The sequence below is a fragment of the Calypte anna genome, chromosome 1, assembly GCF_003957555.1.
Source record: "Calypte anna isolate BGI_N300 chromosome 1, bCalAnn1_v1.p, whole genome shotgun sequence".
In the NCBI taxonomy this organism is placed as follows: domain Eukaryota; kingdom Metazoa; phylum Chordata; class Aves; order Apodiformes; family Trochilidae; genus Calypte; species Calypte anna.
The window spans coordinates 44,060,260-44,087,496 of record NC_044244.1 but is presented as its reverse complement, the minus strand read 5'-3'; the positions used below and the strand labels follow the sequence as shown (position 1 = coordinate 44,087,496).

The following is a 27,237-nucleotide window of genomic DNA, read 5'->3' as shown; positions in this document are numbered from 1 at the left end:
TCTCTTGTATCCACCTGGCCATATCGTCCATTTAAGTTATAACCTGCCTGTCCTTGTCATGATCTGTGTCCTCCAAGCCCTCCAATCCTGTCCCATCTATGTATATAAGAAAATGGTATAGTATTTAGCACTTACTGGCAAACTAGTTGTTGTGCCTATATAGGGCAAGTAAACAAACAAACAAGCAAAAAAGATGTTTTCATCTGTCATGTGAGGCAGTGATCAAAGCTGTGGTGCAATTCAGGAGCAGTGTGGTAGCTCATGGTAGTTCCTTTGATTTGTTCTACCATTGTCTTAGTTTTGCTTACTTGTGGACAGAGTAGATGTACCATTCCCGCCAAAGTCGATGGGCAGAAAGACTTGGTGAAGTTTGAGATGACCTGTTGTTTTTTTGATCAGACTCTGAAAGGTCCAAAGGTTGGCTAAGGGAAAATAAGTAAGTAATGAAGTAGGAAAATATTGGGTTTTTTCCCTGGCAGGAAGATTAGGACTACATTTAAAACAATAAATTAACAAATTGAGACCAGACTTATAATCTATAAATTGCCTGAAATAGAGGGTGCAGATGACTGTAGTTTTTAAAGGCCATGAAGAGAGTAGAAACAGCAGTTGTTTGTTTTTACTGAAGATCATCTTACTGTGAAGCAGTCACGTTTTTAATGGATTCATTTGAATGCAGTTAAGCAGAAAATAATCAACAGAAAAGTAAACACCTTTGTTTTATACAAGAGCTGGGAACTGTATGTATCCATTGTTTGCAAGTGATTATATGCCTAGGAATCAATTCATTGACTTCATACTGGAAAATATCTTCATTTAAGCTTCTTGCAGAAATACTAGCAAAATCTAAGTGAAGTGAATAGCTGAAAAATTCCACAGGAAAAAAAATTAGGTAAAACCATAAACCCCATATTTGAACCAGATGGTCTCTGTTACGATGAAAAGAACTATTAAATTCTCTATCGAAAAATTACATAAGCCTTAAAAGAAATAAAACTGTGGTCATCTTTTTTTTAAGCAGTCTGCCCTAGGAATTTCACAGTGGGCACAGCCATTTCATTCCAAACCAATATCTCAATCCAGACTACCTTCAATCATTAGCTTAGTTTGGGATTGCACACAGTTACTGATACATGGTAGGTAATTTCACGAAAGATTGTAGACTTTTACTGGAAACTGTGCATTGGTGTCTGCTCTGGTAGGTGATCCTAGTGGTATGTGCAGCCCTCGTGCCTTGGAAATGGTGCAGCTTGTTCACAGCAGTACATTACAGCCAGTGCCACCAAAGACTGGGACAAGGATGTCTTCCAAAGGGAGGTAGGAGTTAGAACTGATTTGAAACAAAATTTTGAATCTACCAATTTGAGGAGCACTGATGAAGATGAAGACTAAGGTGTGAAGAAACCCCCATCAGTACTGCAAGATTAGTTTATAGCAACCATATAAAGAGACTACATTTAAGTTTTCTTACTTCTTGAGGCAGCTTTTGTTTTCAAGTCAACCCCTATGTGTGACTTAACAGAGGTAGAATCTATGGTATCTCCATCTTACTTGAACCTAAACAGTAGCTGTGGATTTCATTGCTCCAGTCCAGGTCCATCACTTATGTCACTCTGCCCAAACTGAGTTTGAAACACTACCTTTTCCTTGGTGAGAGTGAATCTTCTTGGTACTGTAGTGTGGCTGCCAGCACTACCCAGTTCTGAAAAGACAGCAGTAATGCAGTTAAGTTTTCATGCTTTTCCTTTCAAACCATGAAGTTACCTCCTTTGGCCAAGCTTCTCTACTGTTAAGAAGTTTGTGGCCTTGGGCTGACAGTGTAACTACAATCAGAACAGAGCAGCTTTCATACTTGTCTGACTAATGCCTCAAGGCAAGGCACGTGGGAATCTAAGTTGATGGTATTTTGCCCCGTGCGTAGTGCAAAATTCTGCATTTATGCACCGCCTTGACTCATTTTTGCTTCAGTTGTTGCCCATTTGTTTTAGAACCTCCAGAACAGTTTGCCCATGTACTTTCTTTCTGCTCCATGTGCTTTTCATATCCACCTTACTTCCTCTGAGAAGCTGGTGTGGCTTTCTCCCTTTCTTTTCATTACAGGTGAGAAAGCCTTTTTCTCTATTTACAGCTTTATAAGTACAGTAGTATTCTATGACTTTCTGTCTGCTTACAGTTGTCCTCTGAAAGCCTTTTTCTGCCTTGGTCATTTTCTTCTCTGTAGTCATATTTAACTTAGTTCATTTTTATTATTTAATCAATTCTCAAGCTTTTTAGTAAATAACTCATATGAAGACATCACACAGTGAAAGAAAGTATTGCACTGTTTGCTTGGACAGAATGTCAATAAACTAGAGGATGGTTATTTTTTGATATGCAGCTCTACTTTCAGTAGAGATATACCAAAACTGAAATGGATTCTGAAGTATTGGTCATGGTTTCTTGAATTTCAGGATTTCTAGGAGTCTCTCATGATCAGCTTTAGGTCATAGAAGTGCAGGACCTTCTGATACACACTCAGTACTCAGGGTCTCTTGCCTCACTATCAAATGTTTGTGTCCATAGTTAGGATGTTATCCATTTCAATGACAATCTGAAGCATTTCTCTCTCTTTTGTCTTTTTAATGGCTGAGTGAAATGCTCCATCATGTTTCTTTGCCTTGTCTCTTTAAGTACGTTTTCTCAGGTTATACAAATTTAAGTTAGATTGGGCTATGCCAAGGCCAGCTTTCTTTCTCTCATTTTTCTTGTCACTGTTAATGCTTTTGCAGATTCACCAAAATTAATGATGGTTGGAGTGATAATGAAAATGTGGCTTCAGGCAGTTGCTAGCATTTAAAGTGTCGTGTCATCTAGTCATGTTTTTTTCTTTCATGGAGCTAACTACTTCCTCCTGTCTTGAGTATATCAGTGAAATATCACCATCTTCTCCACTGTAATAAAGGGGTTTATTAATTTAATCTCGAGATTAATGGCTGGAGAAGGACCTGTGGTAAAACAGACTAGAGATTTCAATGTGTGTTTGCTTAATTATGGTCATCTAACATAGATGGGTTAACTCTAGAGGCATGTGCAGAAACCTCTCTATGGAGAAGGCTGACATGCTGCAATGTTTCTTAACCAAAAAATGTTCAAAGTGTTTCAAGACAGTTAAGAGGAAGCAAACTTCCTTAAGTAAAAGCACTCCTTTATGTCTAGGCTAGCATGCTTGTCTGAATAGTTTAGCCAGCCTGTTTTCCAAATTCTCTTTTAACACTTTGAAGTTCTTTGTTTCTTTCTCTGGTTTAGGTACAATTGTGTGATCAGATGAGGCATTTTTCCTCTTGGCAAAGGAGGAGTAGACTCAGTGAATCCTGTGAATGTAGGCATCACTAGATAAAGCAAAGGATGCAACTGAGTGGAGTTGGTGCCCAGTTTAACTAAGGATAATTTTTGCAAGAGCAGTGTAAACAAGACTGTCACTATGCATGGAAATAGTCTGCTTCAGCATCCTTCTTTTACAGTTTTAAAACTGAATCCACCCCAAGGCAAAAAAGGGCTATAAAGATTAACTTTTTGTAGTTTCTACAGACAACTGGCTAATTATATAGATTGTCCGAAACATAGACCAATAAAATCTAACATTGGAGTTTTACTATCTTTATTTATATTGTACCCAGAGCATGCTTTATTTTTATAGAGACAGAAAAAAAGAAACATTTTTGCCCCAGAATGCTTAGCTTACAACCCTGTTCCTGCAAAATAATCTGTCTGATTGGAACCTAACACTGATGGCAGCAAGAAGAAGGGAAGAAGAGGTCACTGACTATAAACTCCTTCTGCACGTAGCTTTTTGTAGGATTGGAGTTTGATGGCACAAAATAAGAAATATTATAGCAGAAGGTAAAATCCTTCTGACATCTCAAGTCTGAATTACTGTGGTAGATTGTATGTGTATCTATATACTAAATTGTGTCAGAAGTGGAAGCTTCCATTGCTTATTAATATAGCTATCCAGAAATAATACCAAATATCTGTGCTTCAGAGCCTCCTCTATGTTGATTTTCAGATTGAATTTAAAGTGTGTGTTTCATCTCTGAAACCCTAAGTGAAACTTCCCTCTTTCTCATTCTTTTCATTTCAAACTGCTGCAGTTGTAATCAGGAGAGGGAGTTGCTCAGGTTTGGATACATCAGCATTCATGGAGGTTAGCATCCAGCTTCCTAGCATCTGTGGGTCTCTCCATATACAAGTGATGACCTTAGTGGATTTAGGAGAGAGTTAGGTTTTTTGTATAATTTTCAGTTAAATTTGTGGCCTGGATTTTTTGTTTGTTTCTTAGTTGTTTTTTTTGTTTTGGTTTTTTTGTTTTTTGTGTTTTTTTTTTATATGGCAGTGGTCTTATTAGCAAGTTTCCATTGCTTATCAGTCTCTTGGACCAGTAAGAGAACATTTTTACTGTCTCTTACATAGGATGGAAGTTAGCATAAACGTGGTCACTTACACATAATGCAATGTCACGTCAATCACAGAGTCCCTTTTGGGGTGAGGATTCAAGGGTGAGGACTGGTAAGACGAAATGTTTACACAGTGTGTGTCCAGAAGTGAACTGGTAACCTTAGGTTTAATTTGATGGTTAATGGAAGTAAATACGGAATAGCAGAGTGTGATTCATTCTGTCCTAACATAGCTTCTAAGTAGGTCAGGAAAATCACACCCTAGCAGTGTGTATTTTTCTTCATAGGTTACAACTGGAGCTTAGGGTGATAAGCCCAGCTGTTGATTTCTGTAGTTTAAAAGTCTGTATGTAGATAACTTCAAATGAAAAAGCCCTGAGTGAGAGGTAATTGGCTGTCCAGAGAATTTGCTTCTTTTGTAAGTATTTGTTACATAGTGCCTATCTCTGATGGGAACATAAAGCATTCAGCATCTCAGAGCTCAAAGAACCCAACTCACTTTGAGTTCATGTCCTGCATCTGGCTGATGTTAGAATGTGAGTCCGTGATATATCATTTGCTTTTATAAGTACAAAATGTGCAAATACCTTTTTTAAAAAATATATTCTTAAATTTACGTAATTTACATTGTCTTGACAGAGGCAGTAATGCACCTGGAGTGTAAAGGAGAGCAGATGGATCATTCACAGTAGTTATGTGTATAAGTATTGTTCAAATTATTTTAAATTGATAAATTCTATTGGAAAGCAGATTTAAGAATTTTATGTATCTACAAGCAGAATTAAAAATAGCGTGATTCAGTTCTGCAAAGAATACATCTGTGGTAGATGATGTACTTTTCCTGTTTGCTTGTGGCCAGTGTAAACTTAGCTTTTGGGCAGACACCGTAGCTTCAGTTTTGAAGCTGTCAACATGACTATTGGGTAATATGTTGACACAGGGCCACAGTGAATTCCCTAGTTTTCCATGTGAATAAACTAATTGGACTGAAATCTTACTTTTATATTTAGGGCCTGTGTCTTTATTTTGGTCCATAAAATGCCACGAACAGTTGTTGGATCCCATACTTGTAATGTTATAAATATTACAAAATGGCAAATTTTCAATTTACTGAATGGTATTAGACTGTATTCCCAAATTCCCAGTTGTTGATTTATCATGAACTTCTTTTTACTGTGCCATAATTTATAGGCTAATACAATCAAAATTATATTTCTCTTTCATCTGTGGTAATTTATGGTCTGGTGGTGTGTCCAAACACATGGAGATTCTTGAATGCCATACAGTGAGACTGGGGTTCAGTTCACCAAAGTTAGTTCACAGAAAAGTTAGGTTTCTGAGCTGTCTTCACACTGTATGAAAAATATAATCACCATCCTAGAAGAACCTTTCCAGTCTTAAAATAATATGACAAAAAAGATTAATTACCCTCTGAAAATGTCTCTATGGAGTATAGAGAGAGCCTTGATGAATAGTTTAGACAAGATGTCTAAATTGGGGCTTAAATTTGGTCAAGTACCCATGTTCAGACTCATCCTTTTTGTTGTATGTGTGAATATTCTAGCAGACTTCTTTTTTTACCAGCACCAATGGTATTTAGTGGTGTTTTAAGAATTTAATATTCCTGAAAAGCAAGCTTTTTGTTGTATATCCAGTCAGCAGTGCTAAGCTCAAATAATAAATTTTGCACCGATGGGTACAGTTTGAAATGTGCCAGTTAGCAACATGAATCAGAGAATAGAAGCAATCCAACATGCCTTTAAAAGGCTATTTTGGGAAGATTCCGTCAATGTTGAAAAAGAATTCTTTTTGGTTTTCCCTGTTTTTAATTTAGGGAATTACTTCTCAGGTACTATTAGAAACTTAGATACTTAGCAAAGCATTCAGCATTCTTACTATCAGCTGCAACAAATGTCAGATTTTATTACTAAATGGTATACATTAAAGAGAAGACAGTGTACATAACCTGCTGTGTCTGAAAAATTTGATTTAACCTTGCTGGGTCATTTCTGTGACCTTACTGACAAGTCCAAATGGCAGGAGTAGGCTTAGCAGATAGACCTAGCAATATATTAGTAAAGAAACTGCTGTTAAGTTCCAGTCGTATTCTGCAGAAACCTGTCTGCCTTGCTTGCTTTATTTCTATTTATGTCCTCATCTATGTGTAATCCAGAAAGTGGTTGTATATACATGTGTGCAGTTTCACATTTTGGCACCGTATTTGGTATATTGTGTTCTGTGACTTGTATTGTGCCTGCAGGCCATAGAAAAGCGACACAAATTAAATGTGAAATAGAGAGGAGACGTAACTTAAAACTTGCATGTTCTAGAGATGCGGTGTGGCATATGAGAGTTGCAACATGTTGGAAAAAATTCACCCTATTTCCCCAACAAGAAGACCATGTTTTCAGCTGTGCAGGCTGCTGGAGACACAGGCATCTTTCCTAGCTGTTTGCTCAACATAGTTGTCACTGCATTTTATTTGTGGCAGTATCCTGCTACACATAGCCCTGACCACTGCTACACACGCTCTGTCATCTTTTCATTCCTGTCTAACTGCACAGGTCAGTGTTCTCCTCCGCCCTCTTCTGTAATTCTATTTATTTAATTATATTTATTTTACACAGACATGTGAGTTCCCTTTACTCTTTTACATATGTTGTTTTGCTTCATGCTGAGAAAACTCCACAGCCTGACAGGGTGCTCCTTTTTCTTTTTTTTTTTTTAGCACTCCAAATTCTATCCAGCTTTAAACTCTTATGTTTATAACCCTGAATATCTCTAAAATGTCTTTACCTAAAACACTTTATGGTTTTATTACCAGGTTTATGCCAGTAATAATATTCACATCAGCTTTCTTAGGGATAATCTTTAAGCAGAACCTAGCAAGAAAGGCTTTGAAAACTATCATTCCCAGGAACGCAAATCTCGGAACATGAAACATCGGTTTAATCGCCCTCTCTGACAACTTAACACGACAGATTGAAAAATACAAGCCGATATGGAAGTGGGATCAATGGATTATCAAAGTCCTAAACATCTTCTCTGGAAGGGGGGGGAGGGAGGGGGAGAAGGGGGCGGGAGGGGAAAGCTTTGGGGTCCATTGGCATGCGTAAGACACGAAGTTTGCATAGCTTACCACAGATCCGATGCTGTCTGACTGGCAGGGAAGTTGAGAGGGAGAGAGAGAGAGATTTACATGAGGGAACTCAGGGGGCTTTGTCACGGCAATTGTATAAAGTGATATACAGTACAAATCGACTCGAGCATGTCCCTGGATAGCAGGCGGTTTACAGCCTCTTCGAGCAGAGATTACTGCTTTATCTTGTCATACTAAATTAACGTGGCAGCACACTGTTAAACAGTGGTGACCTCTTCATCTGTGGAAATTGCTGCCTAGAGGAGAGATGGTATTTAAGACTCTCTTTCTCTCTTTCTCCCGTCCCCACTTTCTCTTCCTCTCCCCCTCCCTCCCTCTCTCTATCTTGTCTTTTTTTTTTTTTCCCTGTAGGGCCCTGAGGCATTTTTGGGTTAGGTTGTAACATTAAAGACAAAAAGAAAGAAAGAAGGGGGAAGGGAGAGGCTTTTAACATCAAGGTGACAACAGCTATGTGTTAATTGGGCCTTTGTTGTTTGATTAATAGCCACTTTGGTGTAGAATATTAAGACAGTTGTTTGGACAACTTTCTAAAAATGACATGTCCTTTCAGTAAACTGGGATTAAGCAGTGTTCTCTGGTCTGCACATTTTAACTCCTTATTGTTACTGAATTTAGTCCTGAGCTTACTGTTATTTTGGAGTGAGAATGCCTTCCAGATCTTCTGGCACCATCCTCAGCTGGCATAGGTTGACACAGCTCTCTCCAGTGGCCCTCCACAGCTCTCATGTGGGTATTACTGAGGGTCAAGGTGATGAAGATATCTCTGAAATGTACTTGGACTCTAGTCTTAGACTGTACCAGAGGATTTTTAGAATTAAATAGCATTCCTAGAAATACAGCTAAGCGGGTAGAGGGCCATAGGCATTGCATTGGGCTGGCAGTGTGTTACAGAGAGAGAAAAATAAAACTCGTGTTCCCATCTTCTGCATTGAACTGAGGTGATGAAGGAGAGAATGGCATCTCTTCCTTAGACCAGGTTTTGTGTTCCTGATTTTTCTCTTTACTGTGCATTGATTCATTGTAGGTCCAGTCCAAAGCTCTTTGAAGTCAATATAAAGACTGCTTTGTCTTTTGTAGGCTTTGGTTCAAGGCTCACAAGACCACAGGCAAATTATTTCAAATCAGTGTTGTGAAATACTTTGAAATGTGCAAGCCTATATATCCAAAGTATGAATTTTTGCTATAGCTTTTGTAAGCAGATGGAAGGCCAGGTGAAGCCAGATTGACCAGCCTGGTGTTGGAGGTGTCCATATGTGCTGAAAATGGTAGTACTACGGCTGCATGTTTGGGTGAAGGAGACCTTACTTACCTCTTCTTTTGCTGAATGATTTAGTGTTCAGCAGGTTCTGTTCCTATGTTGTTGAGGTTTCCAGCTGACAAGAGAAAAGGCTTTTTCTTCTGAAACTCAGCACTGACTCTGGGATGCCATAGGATTTTCACTACTTCAGTCATACGAGGAAGATTATGGAAATTTAATGATTTGAGATGGAAGAGGACTTCACGATCATCTAGCTTGGATTTTTCCCTGCTGTAGACAATTGTTCCTTACTGTGAATTTCTTGAGCTGCCACCTACACAGATTCATGCAGAATTCTGTGCATTTTGTATTGTACATTTTGTATGTAACATTTTCAGAGGCAAGCTTTTACTCACTTCTCTGAGATGCCAGCAAAGCTTATTTTTGCAGCAGAATATTTGCCATTTGAGATGCAATGTATCTGTGAACACTGATGTTAGCATTGTTTTATTTGGAGGAATTTTGAAGGCCACTGAGCTACGTATTTAAATTAGTGCTACGGAAAGACCTGACTTCCTGATTTATTATTTTTAGAAATCAATGCATTTGATAATTTACGTAAAGCTTACAGAGGCTGTGTAAGTGGCTCGTGAATCGATCAGCAGCCAGCAAAAATGAAAGCTAATGAGCTCATTTCAATAGCAAGTTGCTCATTAGTAGGTAGGCTCACTGATCTTTCAGGTTTTCCAGTTCAAAGTCACATGGTCTTTCTGTGTTCTTGGAAGAATTCATTTCCTTGAAAAGAACAAAACAGAAAAAGCATGTCAAGGTTTTGAGTGTTTTCTCATTGCTTTTAACATCTAAATTTTCAGTAAATGCTTGATATTGGGCTGGAGGTACAGCCACCTAATGGTCTGCAGGGCTGTCTGTGCCCATCGCTGTGGTACCAAGGACTTTCTGCAGCTGAATTGAATTTACCAGTGAATTTACAAGATGTATGGAAAGAGGAATATGGAGACCTGCTTCTGCGTAGAAATCAATGTATTCCCAGCACAACATTTTCAGCCCAGGTTTTCTGCAGCTCAGCTGTCAAATGTGGGATGCTGGGAACTGCATTACTGTGCAGAGCAGGGCTCTGTGTGCCTCCACCCCTTTCACGGTCCACAGCAGTTACCTTGCTTAGGTAACACCAGGTCTGTGTCCTCTTCTCTCCTGATAATGACTTGATGTCTTTTTGGAAACACTTTGGTGATTCCAATAGGAATTTGCTGGGCTGTACACAAAACCCAGCCCATTTGGCCTAGTTGTTACCCTTCTTGGTGGAGATACCAAAAGCTGAAGAAACATGGAAATCAATCTCCTCCTGGAAAGTACTCTTAGGGACAATACCAAGAAGTACTGTTGATTTTATGTGCTAGTGTTCATAAACCTTCCTGAAAGCAGGGAATGGTTTTTAGGTTTGTGCATTGATAGAGTACATTGGTGTCCAGTACTACCATTGAGTTTTTAATCTTTCCTTTTAGCAAAGGAGCAAATTCATTATTAATATTTTTGAAAAGCAAATCCACTGTTTTAGTTACCAAACTTTTGGTAGAAAATTATTGAATCCTTATGCTAGTTGTATATGTAAAGATATGTAGGTGTGTATATCTGTATTTATATATATATATATACAAACACACTTATTTTAACTGTCTTCTGTAGGCACAAGAAATATACTGCTCATAACCAGACTAGAAAACAAAACAGATTCTTGACAAAGTTGCCTGAGGTCTCTGAAAAAAGAGGGTCTCTTGAAACATATTTTAAAAATAATTTTTAAAAAGCAGATTTTCCAAATCTCAGGAATAGAATTTCAGCTGCCTGATTTGGCTTGAAATGAGCTGGCTGAGTCAGTTTCTTTTCTTTTAAGTAAGTCTATAAAGCTTTGATGAATCTGGCTCATTGTTTAGCACTTATCTCATGAGTAAAGCTTGAGAGGTTTGGCTTGAAACTTACCAAATCACATCTTTGGAAAATGGCCCAAGCCTATTGATTTATTTAAAAAAAAAATAAATTCTAAAGCAAAACACAAGCAAAAAACCCTGATCCAGCTTACCAAGTTAGTCCTTTACAGATCTATAGAGCCCCTACTGAATAAGCCCATCTATATCTCAACATCTATGAGCCCTACACTTGATGGAATTGTAGGCCTGAGAGGGCTTGTGAAAGGTCATCCAGTCCTAGCTTCCATCCAGGGATCAGCTGTACCAATGTCATTTCTATCAGATCACATTCTAACTTTCTGGAGTTACTCAGTGCAGAAGACTTGCAACTACCAGTCTGTATGTCCCAGTATATTGCTATCGTGGCCATGAGAAAGTTTCTCCTAATGTGTAACTCTTATATTTTCTGCTTCGGTTTTAGATCATTAGTTCTTGTCCTAACCAGTGCAGCATGAAGAAATGTGTTCCTCTCATCAGCAAATGGTTTTGTGTTTGAAAACTGGTATGACATCCCCTCTTTTCAAACTTTCCTTTCAGTATATGGAGTATTCGACTCCACCATATTATTCTAAGAAGTTTTTACTCTTTTGCTGCTTCTCTAAAACTACTAGTAGTGGAAACTTCCGTGTTTTAATAGCTATGTCTCCTGCTTAACACAAGATTTTCCATTAATGACAGCTATGTCTGCAGCAGGTGCATCCGGGATGCTACTGAAAAACTCTTGATTCCAAGTTAAACCATACTCAGTTACTCAATCACCATTTCATAAATGGTGCTAAGTAGTTTTGTTCAATTAACTCAGATAAATTCTCTCTGGTACTAGTCTGTCTAGTTAACCAGTAGCTGTGCTTAAATTTTGTAATGGAAGAAAGGCTTTGTATGCCATTGTCTTTTACTTGGTTCACTAGCAGAAGACAAGTTTTGGAGATGCTTAGCTTTGGAGACCTCTGACTGCATATTTCTGAAATAGTAAAATTGATTACAGTGTCTCTGGCATATCCACAGAATTATCAGGGTCTTTTCTCATAGGTAGGAAGAAGAAGAAACGTTGAAATTCAGGTCATTGAGTGAGTTTCCAAGAGGAGGAGTTGGCAGGAAGGAAATCTTTTGAATTTAAGACAATTGATCTGGAAGTCAGTGGGGAAAAAATAAACATCAGACTTCATTATATCAATTACCTGAGCCACATTTAAAAAGTACCCAGTGCTCTCAACATAACTATTTTCATCTGTACGAGATAAAGTATGCACACATTTAAAATAAAAGTCCATTTCATGTTATGATCTTTAAGGAGTATGCTGTTTGTACAAGCTCAAGTAAGGTAACTGATAGAATGAGGGTTGTACTTTTCTTTATTTTTTAGATTTAATAAGTCCTCTGTTAAAGGAGTTATCAAGCCAATCTTTCCACTTTATTAGAAGACATTTAGTAGAAATTGACCTTTATATCAGTCAACAGTTCTCTTCTTTTTACTATGTTTTGTGCTACTTGTTAAGAGAAAAGCCATGTTCCCCTTAAAGCAGTTCTTTCTCCTTGTCTACTTTTACATCCTGAGATTTTTGTCTTGTGACCACCAGAAAGAAGGTATACATATGAGCTATCTGGAAATCAGAGATGTTTCTGCTCATAGAACTTAATGCATTTTTACAAAGCATTGACAAAAGTACTGTTTTTAAAGGCAGAGTGAAGACTGGGAAGATTGTTAATTTCCTGCATACCACTGCTTCTTCTTAGAGCTCAGCTGTGGTAACTAAAACCCCATGGGTGAGTCCTTAGTGATTTCTTCCCATCTGGGAATATTAGAGGATTAACAAAATTTTACGACCATTTGGGTATAAACCAAAGGTCTTGTATAACAAAACAAATAAAGTTTATACGGTGGTAGGAAGGCGATGGTCAGCTCACCCAATAGGAGTATTGTGAACAGTCATGGTCCTTGTGCTGATGCTATAAGAACAAAATTCATGACCAAGTGCATCAGAGCTCTCTGAATTTTCTGCGTGTGTTTCTGAGGAGAGTGTTTAAAGAAGCCTATAAATACAGGATATTAGCATATATTATTTCCAAGAAAGAATATGGAAATAAAAAAGAACAAAAAAACCCTCTGAGATTTTGTCAAAACCGATGTGATTTAAGGGACAATCCTTTAAAATGAATGGCTGTATTAGAAAACTGACTGGAGGACTTGCCCCAGGAATTGTGGTAGGAAATAGCTCTTCATCACTGGCAAAGGATCATTTTGTTCTGTTACAGTACTGTTTTTCGCTTCCAGATTTATCAGTTCTTTGTTGGGTACTCTTTTGAACTGTTTTGATAAATAATTGTACTTGAGAAGGTTAATGGAGTGTCAGTCCCTTATTTACTCTCAAGTCAAATGTGGTGCATGCTAGTCAGAAGTGTAGCTCATGCTTCATGACCAGCTGACCTTAACGCTTTAAAGTGTGGTTATAGTCAGATAAATGGCTGTTAAAATGACATTAAAGGGTCCCAAGTTTTCTGTCTTACTGTGGCTTTGGAGGTCAAATTTTGTTGCATAAAAATACGATATTTTTATTAATTGCCTATAATGCTAACTTAACCTGGGGTTTGAAAATCAAGCTGTGTCCTTTTTGCCTCGCATCATCCCTAGTAATAAACATTTTGCAAATGGTTCCTAACTATTTTGATGATATGTCTGCAAAGCAGAGTCCAGTTTCTTCTTTTGTAGCTGTATTGGCTCTTCAGTCCTAACAGCATTAAAAAAAAAAAAAAAATTAGTCAATAAAGCAAGTACATATGGCTTAGAAAATACATGGGGAGCAAATACGTTGACTAAGGATGACATTTTAAAGTTGCTGTACTGCTCATCCCCATACGTTGTCAGAGGCTGACCCATTGCAAAAGCAGGACACAAATGCTTCCGTGTAAACTTCCAATCTCAAATTCATGCAAACCTTGCAGTCACAAGAAGAGCGAGGAATTTTTGAAGAATAACAAAAATGTAATACCAAAATGTGTGGAAGAGCTTTATATAAATGTGTAAGTGCAACATTTAGTACTGTCAAAGACGCGATAAGGAAGATTGGATGCCTTTCAGATGGATTGGTCTTAGATGTCAGAAACCAGCTTTTGACTGCTTGTACCTTGTATAGTACAAATAAGCTCCCAGCATAGTTCCTGTTTATAATGTCATTTGCATGTTATTTTCACTTCTCACATAATTGAATTTATTCAGGCAATTTATTTTCCAAATGTTTAATCTCCATATAATGTTTACCTCTGAAGATCAAAAGATTTAAAGAAAGAAAATGAAGAATTTTTGTGTAACTCTTTTGTGGATGTTTAAATATGTATATCCTAAGTGTTAAATGCTCATGGACCAGAGTAGAAGGAAGGAAGAAAATAAGAAAACCCTCTAAAATGTACCATAATTTCTCTTATTGGGTATGAATATATATAAATAAAAATATATATGAATATATATATATATATAAGTTCTACCTTATAAAGATAAGGTAGAACTCTTAAAGCCAAATACCCCTTCTTTTTGTTCACTCCCTATCTGTACTGAAGGTCACTAGGTGCTCAATAGGAGCTTTCTAATTATTTTCCCTGTTTGATGTTGCTAAGTATAATGAATGGATTGCAGAGAAATTTTTGTTAGAAACCTTCTGTACATCAGCTCAATGCTGGTAGGCACAGTAATACCTGGGTGTATTGCATCCAGGGAGTTGGTCTTGATAAATTTAGGGCCAGAAAAAGACAGATTTTGTAAAACCATGCTCTATTAGTCAACTAATAATTTCTTGTCAGAAACAAAGCTTACATTCTTTCCATCCAAAGTGGAGAAAATAGTGTCTGTCTTACTTGGGTTGGGCAATTCTGTTGGTTTTTCAGCATCACTTCATGGTGACTGGAAACTACAGGGAATACTCAAATCAGTGATTCAAAGAGGAGCTTGGAGAAAGACTATTTCCAGCAAAAGTTATTCATACTCTGCTGCTGGTGGGTAGTTGCCTGGGGGTATAAAAGAATAGATGTGCTTTGGGGTTTTTGTTTTTTTGTGAGCATGACATACAACAGTGCACAAAATTAATTGTTAAGGAAAATATATAGTGGACTTAACCAGATTCAGAAGTATGATTTCTCTAAAAACATGGCACAAGAGACTGAGAATGAACTTGCCTTATAGCCAACGAAGATCAGATTTATTTAGGAAAGTTAGGAGAAAGGGGAAGAGAATTAGCATTTCTGTACAGTTTTCTTACTGTGTAATTCTTAATCAGGAGTGTCAACATCTCTATCATATCACAAAGATCTCTTCATAGTAGGCAGTGTATGATACTGACTGTAATTTAAAGGAACAGAAGAAAGCATAAATGATCTGCAGAGAGAGTACAACTGTGAATATGTCATAAATTAGACCTTGCTGGGGTTTTTGAATCAATCAAATATGATCTAAAGTGGCTCCTGTGTGCAGGGTCTGTGTGCATTTTAAATCTTGTTTAAGCTTGGCTTGAATGAGCTTTTGAATGGAACTTAAATGATAAAATGACATCATGTTGCTCCCTTGACCAGAACATAATGTTGCTATTTGAGGTGTACTAGACAGTGAACAGAGAATTCATTTTCGGGAACCTGTAGATGCTGAATGTGCTCTGTCATTACCTTGCTTTGAAACCTGGCCAGTCAGTTCATGTCATTTCCTCGTTTTCTCTAAATGCAATGTGCCAAAGGGGTTTTGTGGAGATTAATAAATATTTTTTAATAGCTCTAACACCTGTGTTTATGTATCAGTGTTACTGACTTTTGTCATATTAGTTTTTATTAATTATTCTGATATATTTGATATTCTCTGATAAAAGACCATCCTCTGAAGGACATAAGATCCAAATAAGATTCCTTCCTATTCCGTAAACATCCTCTGTGGAGCTGATTTTCTGTGCTTGTGTTTATTCTGTGTTGGTAAACACAAAATATATATATATATACATATATATATATATATATAAAAAATATTAACATAGAATATATTTATTATTGTTGTTGTTATTATTATTGCTATAATTATTCTTATTATTACTAATTTTATTTTTATTATTTCCTCCAACGTTGAGAAGGCTACTTTGATTCATGCTAGAATTCCAAAATCTGTTTCACTAAAATTGTGGAACAGTCATTGATAGAAGGAAAATCAAGTTATAAAAGACAATAAGAGCAGGTGAAACAAATTTTCAAGGGAAAATAGGTCTTTTAATAACTATTAAGGAGGATTAAAACAGTTACTGCTTGGAAAAATCCTATCAATTATTATTTGTGTAATCTTTACTTGAGAAGTGTAAGAGAGTAAGTAGTAGAAAGAAATTGAAGACATCTATAAAAGGCAGGTAAAAGAAGAGTGAACTTAGATAAAAACAGACCCATCTGTCTTATGTGCTAGATGATGTGCATTGCAAAAAGTGAATGAGGCAAGACATATTTCTGAACCAATAGAAATAATTTTGAAAAATTTTGAAAAGTCTTCTAAATGTGGTGTCTAATGCTGCAGTTCACTCCAGTGGATGCAGTGGGGCTATTTCTGAAGTAGTAATTCCATTTTAATAAAGAAATGTTTTCTGGCCCTTCCAGAAAATGAGAACTTGAGGAGGTTGCTTTCAGAGAAAGAAAGAAAGTGATCCTAATTTCTGTGGAGGCAAAGATGATTTTGACAGTTACTATCTGTAGTGAAATGAGGCAACCAGGTGCCACTACTTGCCAGGTAGTGGGCATGAGCTTGTGTTAAGCCCACCTGTGCCTGATTAGGGTGGGCCCCAACTGCGCATGAGCAGGATTAGGGGGCCAATAAAAGGTGAGGCTTGACGCACAGGCTCAGCTCAGTCCTGAGCAAGCCAGCAAAGAGGTCAGTTGAATCTGGAGCAGTAGCACCAAGCCAGGCTAACCAGTCTTGAGGGCAACAGACTCAGAGCAGTGTTTGTGCACTTCTGCTGGAACACCTGTTGGACCTCAGAGCACCGTGCCCTAAGAGAGGTTCGTCTTGCAACAACCATCCTGTAAGTCTGGTTGCAATGTTTTCAGAAGCAAGAGAACAATTACATGGTAAAGTAAATAAATAAAAGTGAAATGGGAAGTCTCACAAACAATATACAACATACTTAAACCAGAACGTGATTATTTTAAAAGTGTGGATTTAGCCACACACTTAACCTTCATGTGTGTAGTTTCTGATACTAAATGTTTGCTAGGACCTTCAAATGTATAAAGAGCAGTCACAAAATAGCTGATTATTGGAAGTTGCTTGGAATTCAGTCTTTAAGCATTTGCATCGCAAGATGCTTCTTCCATCTAGTGTTTCATGCCTCTTGTTTGAAATTTCCAGGTAAAGTAACTACAAGGAAAACCAGTGATGCATGAATATTTGAGAGGAGAGTGATGATGTACAGTATGTTTTTATTTAACTAGTAGAAAGAGGCTGGTAGACTGAGTTTGAGAAAAAAGGTAGGTACCTTCTTTGAAAAGCCACAATGGCAGAGACTGTCAGAAGAATAACTTAAGTAGAAATGAAGGAAAAATGCCATGCCCGTATGCTCTGCACAGGTGTCCTTCATTATAGTAGCTTTTTCCTTCCCCTGTCCTGTCAGAGCCTCCTAGTTATGTAGCAGCATCTGTCTCTTTGTTACTCAAGGTAGTTGGAAAAAAGAAAAGGGGTTGAAAAGAATAGGGTTATGTTAGTCCTTTGCCTGCTGCAAGCTGTCTAGGTCTGGGTGTGGGATTTATAGGACAGTGAAGCGTCTGTAGCAGCGTTTTAGAAATACAGAGGAATAAAAGCATTGTTACAGAAGTTTGAACAAGGGAATTTTAGTACACTCATTAAAGTTGCCAGTGGTGCACCAGGGAGAATTGAACCATAATATCAAAGGAATCAAGAGAAGACTGCATAGCAGGAAAGAATCAAATTTAGAATTACAAACTGATACAGCTGGCTAAAGTAATCCAAAACACAGATAATCAATGGAGTAAGGCACTTGGAAAACAGTGATGCTGAATAAGATTTAGGTGTGTTAAAAGGAGTTAGATATGAGCTTGTTGTGCTGCCAGGCAGCAAAAAGGCGGTAACAAGGAGGCAATTGTCCCTCTCCTCATAACTCTGCTAAGATCACATGTGAAAAATGTGTTCATTTCTGGCCACGTTAGACAAGTCAGCAAATTGGAAGGATTTCAGATGCAAGCAACAGATGATTAAAGAGTTGCAGGAGCTGATTTGTGAGGGAAGACTGAAAGAGGAAGAACTAAATATGGGCCAGTGATAACGAAAGTAAATATATATGTTAACTGTCCAAAAAGATGCTAATGGTACAAGCTCTAAAATGGAAGAGGAATAGCCCAGAGCTGTGGAAGAAAGGGCTGTATAAGAAGAGTTTTAGACCGAAAGGAAGCAAATATGAAGCAATATTTCAGAGCAATGAGTGTTTTGGTATTTTTTTTTTGCTGTTCAGAATATTTGTAGGGGGATGGGGAACCTCCCTGTCTGTTGAAAACTTTTTACTAGCCCAAATAAAACAACTGGGACAACAGGGGTGCGCTCTTTTGCTATGTATCTGTTTTAGGTACTTGGCAGAATCACACTGCCTTGGGGGAAGTATGAGCGCGAGCCCAGGCTCTTGCAGGTGCAGGCTATTTTCTTTTCTTTTGTTCCCCAGTTTGCAAGGCCTATTACCTGCAATCCTCAACACAGAGGATGCATTTTTGACCCAATCATATATGGCTTGTGAGCAGTTCTTTACTCCACTGTCTTCTCAGCCACCCAAAGAAATGAGGTGCAGTGTGTCTTTCTGGTGCAATTTTCTGTAGGCTACTGGAGAACAGACGAGGTGGTAGTACATCCCTTTTGCCATCTAAAAACTGTAGTAAATCATAATATGAAAGCTGGGTAGCTGGGAATAGCCCTGGAGCCGTTACTAGCCTTTGGCATCCCTTTTATTGTATCACTAAAATCTGTTCAGAGGGTCCTCTCCTGCTCTCTCACAGAGATAGCACAGACAATGGGTTTGTTTCATACTAAAAAAGGCCAGTACTGAAACTGTTTTTGACACTTAACATATTTTTTTATAACACAATGCCAGAGCTGTTGTATTTGGTTAGTAAGCTTGTCGTTTTACAAAGATAATCTTTTTATACCCAGTGATTTCCAAACTATTAGAAGGATTTAATGTATGCTGAAGACTCTACCAAGCTGTTTTGATAAGTAGTCTTATTTTTTGTTTAGCAAGGTCTTAAGGGTGATCTTTAGTCCCGCAGGGAAAAGATCATAAAAGTCTTTAAAGTGCTTTTGCAGAGTTTTATTTATTATTTTTAAGCATGAAGATTACTAGCATGAAGATAACAAGGCTGTTATAGTACAACATGTTCTTTGTTTTTGCAAGTTATAGCTAACATATTAGGAGTTCTTAAAATGCCAGTTCTGTTTGTTAAGTATTTTGAGAGCAAATAGATGTAATCCTATCTTACATTCTTAAAATGAATTTTGCTGGAGAAAGAAGCAGTAGGAGAGATCTGTTCTGAGGATGGGTGTCAAGAATTATGTCACTAACCACATTTATCCAATACAAACTAGTCATTGGTATTTTACTACATTTAATATCTGTATTCTTTAGAAAGTTTGGCAATTTACTTTTATATATGGAGGAACACTTCCTTGAAAGAAACGGGACAAAGAGTTGGGCTAAAAATAAGATCAGAATCTGTAGTACAAAATAAAAGGATTTATAAAAACTACTTTTAGGCATCCACTTTAAAAAGGTTCTAAAATTTCACTCACTGCATTTTCTCATATATTTTTTACTACATACAGGTCCACAGTTTTTATGTAATTCTTTGATTTGCAATAAATCAAGTAGAAATGGTAGGATAAGCAGTAAGAAATACGAAACTTGTGCTATATGCTTGGGGATGGGCTGGAATGCAGAACAGCCAGAGGAGGAGAAATGTTTGTCTTAAAGCATCGGTTATCAGATTGTGCTCTGTACTGTAGATAGTCTGATAATGGTCTGTTGAAGAATGGCAGAGAGTCAGCCAGTTGCACTGCTCAGCTTCCAACACCTATAATGAAATCAGTGAGAATTAAATGAATATATATTATTGTTCGTTTTCAAAAATCCCACTAGGCAGCACCTTGTATCTTTTGATACTTCAGATCCTTGAAAAATCTCTTCTGTGTTCTGTAAATCGCAGAGGATGAAGTTAGAAATCAATGCAAAATGGGTTATAAGTGATTCCTTTTGTGTGAATGCAGCTGAACAGTTTCTTACAACTCATCTTCAGACCTTGGGAACACTTGAAATTTCCTATTGCTCATGCAGTTATGGCAGCAGCCTGAGTAGCATGGTATTTGGGAAAAATTGAAGCACGTTGCTGTGTTACTGCCATTTATTGTGGGGTGATGCTTGATATATGAGAAAGTTCACAATTTCCGGTTTCAGGTGATTGGTTTGTAGTACACCACAGAGCACTACAAGACCCCAGTATTTATTGCATCAATAAAAATGAAAATACAGATGCTGTGAGGCTTTTGTCCATTAATCTCTAGGCTTTGTACGTCGATTATATAAAATGCTGTAAGCTGTAGGAAATTTTTACTGTCGTCTCAGTTTTACATATGGAGGAAAAAGATAGAAGAAGGTGTCTGATGTAGCAGGGTTCATAGAGCAGATGATCTTCCTTTTCGAGCTTTGAATAATTTTCAGCCAGGTTCAAAGATGTCAAACACTGGAAATACCTGTTAGTCTTCCCATTGAAACCTCTTCCTGTGTATCTTCTGCTTCTTCAAAAAGAGGTCATTAATTCGGTACAGCACTTGACGTCAAATAAACACGACCTGAAGGACAAGAGAGAGTAATGGTAGCCAATGAAAAGGGGTAATTCCAGTACCAAGCAAACATATTAATATTTAAAAGGAGAGCTAAATGTGATCAGGATTCAGTAAGTCTGGTAACTGATAATCATGGAATCACAGAATCATAGAAAGTTAGGGGTCGGAAGTCTAAAAGATCATCTAGTCCAACCCCGCTGCCGGAGCAGGGTCACCTACAGCAGGTCACACAGAAACACGTCCGGGTCGATTTTGAATGTCTCCAGGGAAGGAGACTCCACATCCTCCCTGGGCAGCCTGTTCCAGTTCTGTCACCCTCACAGTGAAAAAATTCTTCCTATTATTTATATGGAACTGCCTATGCTCCGGTTCATAACCATTGCCCTTTGTCCTCTTGTTAGTCACCCCAGAGAAAAGCTTGACTCCATCCTCCTGACACTTGCCCTTTACATATTTATAAACATTAATGAGGTGGCCCCTCATTCTCCTCTTCTCCAAGCTGAAGAGACCCAGCTCCCTCAGTCTTTCCTCATAAGGGAGATGTTCCACTCCCTTTATCATCTTGGTTTCTCTGTGCTGGACTCTCTCAAGCAGTTCCCTGTCCTTCTGGAACTGGGGCCAAGAACTGGACACAATATTCCAGATGAGGCCTCACCAGGGCAGAGTAGAGGGGGAGGAGAACCTCTCTTGACCTTCTAGCCATCCAGCACACCCAGGTCCCTTTCACCTGTGCTGCTCTCCAGCAGTTCAGTCCCCAACATATTAACCTGTATTGGTACCTGGGGTTCCTCTTCCCCAGATGCAAGACTTTACACTTGCTCTTGTAATACATTAAATTTCTCTCTGCCCAACTCTCCAGTCTGTCCAGGTCCCTCTGAATGGCAACACAGCCTTCTGGGGTGTCAGCCACCCCACCCAGTTTTGTGTCACCTGCAGATCTGTGGACAGTGCACTCTATTACTCATCCAGGTCATTAATAAATATATTAGATAGTATTGGTCCCAGTACTGACCCTTTAGGAACTCCACTAGAAACAGACTTCCAACTATACTCCATCCCATTGTCTATACTACTTCCAAAGTACGAAGAGCCAAATACATCATCTCAGCAAAGCCAGAACATTATTGGACTTGAATGCATTTTGCTTGACTGAGCATGGTCACTGTAAAAAGAAAAAAATTGCATTTCTATTTACTATGTTTAGTTCACCTAAATCAGGTAAAAATTTTTACCTTTCTGCCATAATGACCTTTTCAGCTTACTCTTAAGATTCATTTGTTAACTTTGCTCTCCATTATATTTCAGTTCCTCCCCATCATTAAAACCAGTCCTATAAAAAAAGAATAAATATCTATATAAGAATAGCTTTTGGTTTGCATGGATCTAACAGCAGAACCACAGCCTGTGGATATACATCTTTCTATGTTTGTTTACATGACACCCTTTGACGTCACTTTTATCCCTCCTTGGATTATGTGTTCTTTTCAGTTCTTACTTCCTAATGGTATATTTATCCTCTTCCACTTTTCCCCCTGCCTCTTTGTCCTTTTACATAGCTTCCCCTTTTCTCACTGTATCTCCACTGTGTTTTTTTAAATCTCCCTGGGATCATTCCTTTCAGCCACTGATGAGCAACTTCACTTCTGGAAGGAAACCTGTAGCCAAAAATCCTAATCAATGTGAAATAGAAGTAAAGAAATTCTAACGTGTATAAAGAACAGTGTTCACTGGGAAGCTTTATGGTGTATGCATTTCATCTTCCTGTAGGTGCCAGGTTGACAGCCACCATAAACCATACAGGTTTATGGTAATATTTGCCCTACAGTCCCAATGGCACAGGGTGTAGAAGGGAGAGAATTTTCCAAATCACTCAAGTGATTTGAAGTTATGATTCCCAGCACTTATGTACCTAAAGTAAGTTTATTACATTAATTGAAGCAAAGATTGTAAAAGGAAGGTTAAAAAAAAAATAAAAGATCATTCTTGTTTTGTGAATATTATGTGTGTGTTTTGGTTCTTTTAAACCATAAAAAATATTGGAAATGTCAAGTTTGGTTTTTCTTATAATTGCTGGTGGACCTCCTGTGGGCACTGGAGGTGTTTTTATAGCTCTCAGATTTTCTCTTGAAGTAGCTGTGCTGTTCAATCTTAAGCGTAGATACTAATTTCCTAAAAGTTTATTAGGTGAAATACATAAAAATAAACCAAACAGAACTAAACTGCTTAAGAATAATTTGTCTTCAGAAGTGTGAAGTATTCTGTTTTCTTAGTATCTCTCATGTCATACTGTTAACCAGCTTTCTGGTCACTATGGAGACTATAAAATAGATAAGCCTACAAGTCTAATGTAGAAAGCATTAAAAAAAAAAAAAATCTTTCCTGTCTTCCTTACACATTCTAAAAGAGCCAAAGTATGGGCAAAATTCCAGCTTTGAAAAAAGAACCTGTTAGGTTGCTTTTAGGATAACAGGCTTCTTTAAATCAGACAATATCAGTGCTTGTTTTAAAGACACAAGTATTGTATTCCAGGTGTTTTTGGCTGCAAAGCCAGAAGCTTGATTCTCATAATAGTGTTGGGTTGTTTTTTTTATTTTTTTATTTTTTTATTTTATTTTTTTTTTCTGCAGATGCAGCCTCCTTGCGTACCATATGGTGGTAATTAACAGTTTCAGACTTAGTTCTGAGTTTTCTTCTACTTCGATTATTGGTTGGTTTGGGACAAAATTTTAATGTCAGAGAAACAGAGTTTTTTGTCTTGAGTTTAATTGCAGACATAAGTAATCTGCCTCTCTAGATGAGAAAGGAGAATATAAGATGTGTTTAGAGCACTAAGAGATACTTCAAAAATCTCACCAAATACAAGCTGTTTCTTTTCATTAAGCATTTCACTGTCCCTCTGTAGAACTGAAATAGGTCTCGGTTGAACCCTGGAAACATAGACAGACAATTTGAAAGATACAGTTGGAATGAATGGTTTCTTTTAACAGCAAAATGTTTGCACTTTTTATGAGAGCAAGGGTAACATTGTGTAATCTTTAAAAAAGATACTGCTTGGTGAGGATAAGTCCATTGTCCAGTGACGTGACTTTTCCTGTCAATCACAAAGGTGACAAGGGGGCTAGATTAAGTAAAGCTTGCCCAAGATTAACAAAGGAAGATTATTGACCTCATCCTGAAAGGGCAGAAGCCTGTTTTATCATTAAACCTTGGAAGAGGTATTTCCTCCATAGGTGGAAAGCTGTTTGGCAATATAGAGGCAACTTTCTTGTAAATGAACAAGTCTTCTGTGGATTCTAGCTTGGAACAGGAGAAGACGTGAAACGTGGGCCAAATTTTTTTTACTTTTTTTTTTTAATTTTTTTTTTTTTTTAATATTGTTGCTGTTATTGGGAAGAAGGGCCTAAAGTGTTTGACTCAGTGGGATCTCTGTAGATCCTCCACTGCCTTTCTGAAGGGGGAAAAGCAAGAAGCAGCTGCATCAGGTATTGGTGAGTACGATTCCAGCTCCGAGTGGGATGAAATGTTGTGCCAGCACACATTAACAGAGCAATTCGCAATGCAAATCAACAATAGAGCCCCATCCACCAAGCAGCTGCTAACTGCACAGAACTGTTACCAGGATTAACAGTGCCAGAGGCTGGAATGTAATCAAACTTGAACAGGTGAAATGGTTATGCAGCTGAGAGCCTGTTCTCCAGTACAGTAGTGTCTGCTTTTTCCACTGTTTTGATGACTGAAAGATAACTCTTGTGTGAAGCTCGATGGGCTTAAGCTTAAAATGTCAGTAGTAGATAGTTGAAAAAAAAAGCCATGTGAAAATGTCCTTTCAAAAAAGGAACCTGCTAAATTTCACTCCTTGGGAGGGAACTTCCTTCTCAGGGGGTTAATTGTAAGCTGTTGCTGACATATCTTTCTTGCCATCAAGGATTTCTCTGAGTGTTTTCAGGGGGACAGCTAAACTCCTCTATGTGATATCAGCAGATTTTCCTTGCTGGAAGTTTTTAAGCTTTATACAGCCATTGAGTAGGTTTTATGTGGAATTACCCTTTCTTTTTTCTTCTTTTTTTTTTTTTTTTTTTAAGTGTTAAAAGTAAAAATCCAGACCCACTGAAAGTTTTTCTTCACTTTCCACAGTAATGGCGTAAGAAAGAGCAAATTAAAGCAGACGGATGTAGAGCGAAAGCACAGATAGTTGAGCATTTCAGGTGCTTGTTCTGAATGATAGAAAAAAGAAGATCATGGACAAGTGGGGAAGACAGATTCTGAAGCTGGTGTGCTAGAGGATGCATGTTGAGCTCTCATCAACAGCAGTAGCTGATGTGTGCTCTCGTCTGCTGGTATGGAAAGGAGAGGATTCCTCTTAGATTGCAAATCACGCAATGAATGTGTGATTGCTACAGATCTTTCTGAATGAATAATTCACTGGTATACTGTAATTTAGCCTACTGAGATGTGATTGCAGCTGTTCCCCTACTGTATATGTGTTTTGATTAAGCAGAATGTATCTTAACCCCCATAAGTGTATAAATAGCCCAGGTATGTGATATGCAAACACTGCATACATGCACACCTAACAGGAGCTGTCTAAGGAAACGTTTTCTTTTTGGGATGATTACTTAGAAGGGTATTTTAATATGTAATTTGTCTTCTAAAAAATTCTGTGTAGATCACTTTCCTTTTTTGTCCAGCTGAGAAGTCTTCTTAACTGTGGTACTGTAATAAATGTTTTTAGCTAACATTGTAGTGGCAGGCTGTCTCTGTGTTACTAATGAGTTTATTCCAAGATCTTTACAATGTAAGAAATTTCTTCTTCTGTGCCTATTTTACAGGTAGGAAACTGAAATGCAGAAACAAAAGTGACTTTTTCCATGGTTACACAGAACATTTGAAAGAAGTAGGATTTGAGTATGTAGAGTCCTTTCATGATGTTCTTTTTACCAACAAACTACTCTCTTGTCCTCTTCCTCCTCACAATTCCTTTTCCCCAGAAAGAGATGCAAGGGAAATTCAGTAGTTTTGAACGTACTTCTGGGTTCCATTTGAATGACAACCAATTTGTAATCTTAAAAATAACCTTATATTACTTTTCATACCATACAGTCCTTCTGTTCTTATGCTGCTTGTTTTATAACAAACTTGGTTTATTCTCAGAATATATTTTTACATAAACAAAGAAAAAAACCCACTTGCATGTACCCAAAATGTACATTGCACATGATGATTCCATAGGTTTGGTTACCTGTTGCAGGTCCTTTGTGTCTGTGACCAATATGTGACATAAACAGAAACTCGAGGATCTTGGGGGCCCACTTTGGAATAAAACCAAGGAACTCATTACTGTTAAAATAAGGAATGATACTGTTCTGATACATAGTTGCTGGTATAGGTGGATTTAAGAACTGTAACTAAGAATAGCATTTGGCTCATCTGTCTTCAAAGTGTGAATAAGAAAGCATTTTTCAAGATACTTCCTCTTTTTGCCTTTCGTACAGGAAAAAATTGCCACTTGGTGATAATGGGTTTCAATAAAAATCAATAAAATCTGAATAGATGCTGAAGTTAACTATTTGCTTATTTAGATGAGTATTAAAAAGCAGTTTATTCAGGTCCGCATCTGTGAAAAAAATTACATTCAACTTCAAGTTGTTTTTTAAATTCCACTGTTAGCAACTAGTAGTTTTCCAAATGCAGAACAAAAAGTACAAGTGAAAAAAAGGAGTATTTCTGTTGACTGGAGTCGGAAAATTTTTTAGGGCTTGGTCAAAAGCTCATTGACGTCAGTAGAAAGTCTCTCATTAACATCACTGGGTTTGGCTTTTGGGGCATATGATGGCCCAGATTGTAATCTCAGTTAAATCCGATTCTGTTAGGGAATTTATTCACTAGTATAACACATTCAAGCTGCTCAAAACTGTTTGCACTAAAAGTTTTCGTAACCAAAGGTAATCTTTTTGCCAAAATGAAGCAGATAGTCTTTCCTTTATAGGTTTGTGTTGATTTACTTAAATTTTACTAAGACTATTTTCAGCATTTTATGTTCTGTTTATGAAAAGACACATTTTTTTCCTGAAATATTGGTGTTTATTAAACAAGAGACATCAAATACTGCTCAAGGAAAAAATTACAAAAGTGTAGCACAATTAACTAAAAAGACTGTATGTGTTGCTTTCACATCTGATAAAAAGAAAACAATTCATAATTGTTAAGACTTTTTCAACCAAGTCTTTAACTTGTGTCACAAGGTGGTCCAGCAGCTTTTTCTTAGAAATAATACTCATTAAACAACTGCAATGCAAAATCTAAAGAAGCAGGATAATGAAAACTTTGGAGAATGTGATATAAAATAAAAATTTAATGTTTGCAGCATTATGTTATGCAGTGTATAGTCTGCTGCAGGCTTTGTTTGGAGGCACTGACCTATGTTTTGCAAGGTAAAGATAGCATATATTAGCAGTGAAAAAAATAAGAATTTTCAGAGAGGTATACAGAGGGGTAGGGTATTAGACATAAAAGAGGAAAGGAATATATGCAGAGAACATTATGAGAAGTGTGGAGGGGAAGGTTCTTACATCAATGGA

At 37.5% G+C, this 27,237-nt stretch overlaps 1 protein-coding gene across 2 annotated transcripts in view; it reads left to right on the top strand.

The window, feature by feature from the left end:
• Positions 1-27,237, top strand: part of SOX5 (SRY-box transcription factor 5) — a 289,213-nt gene that overhangs the window by 43,819 nt on the left and 218,157 nt on the right. The window lies entirely within an intron of this gene.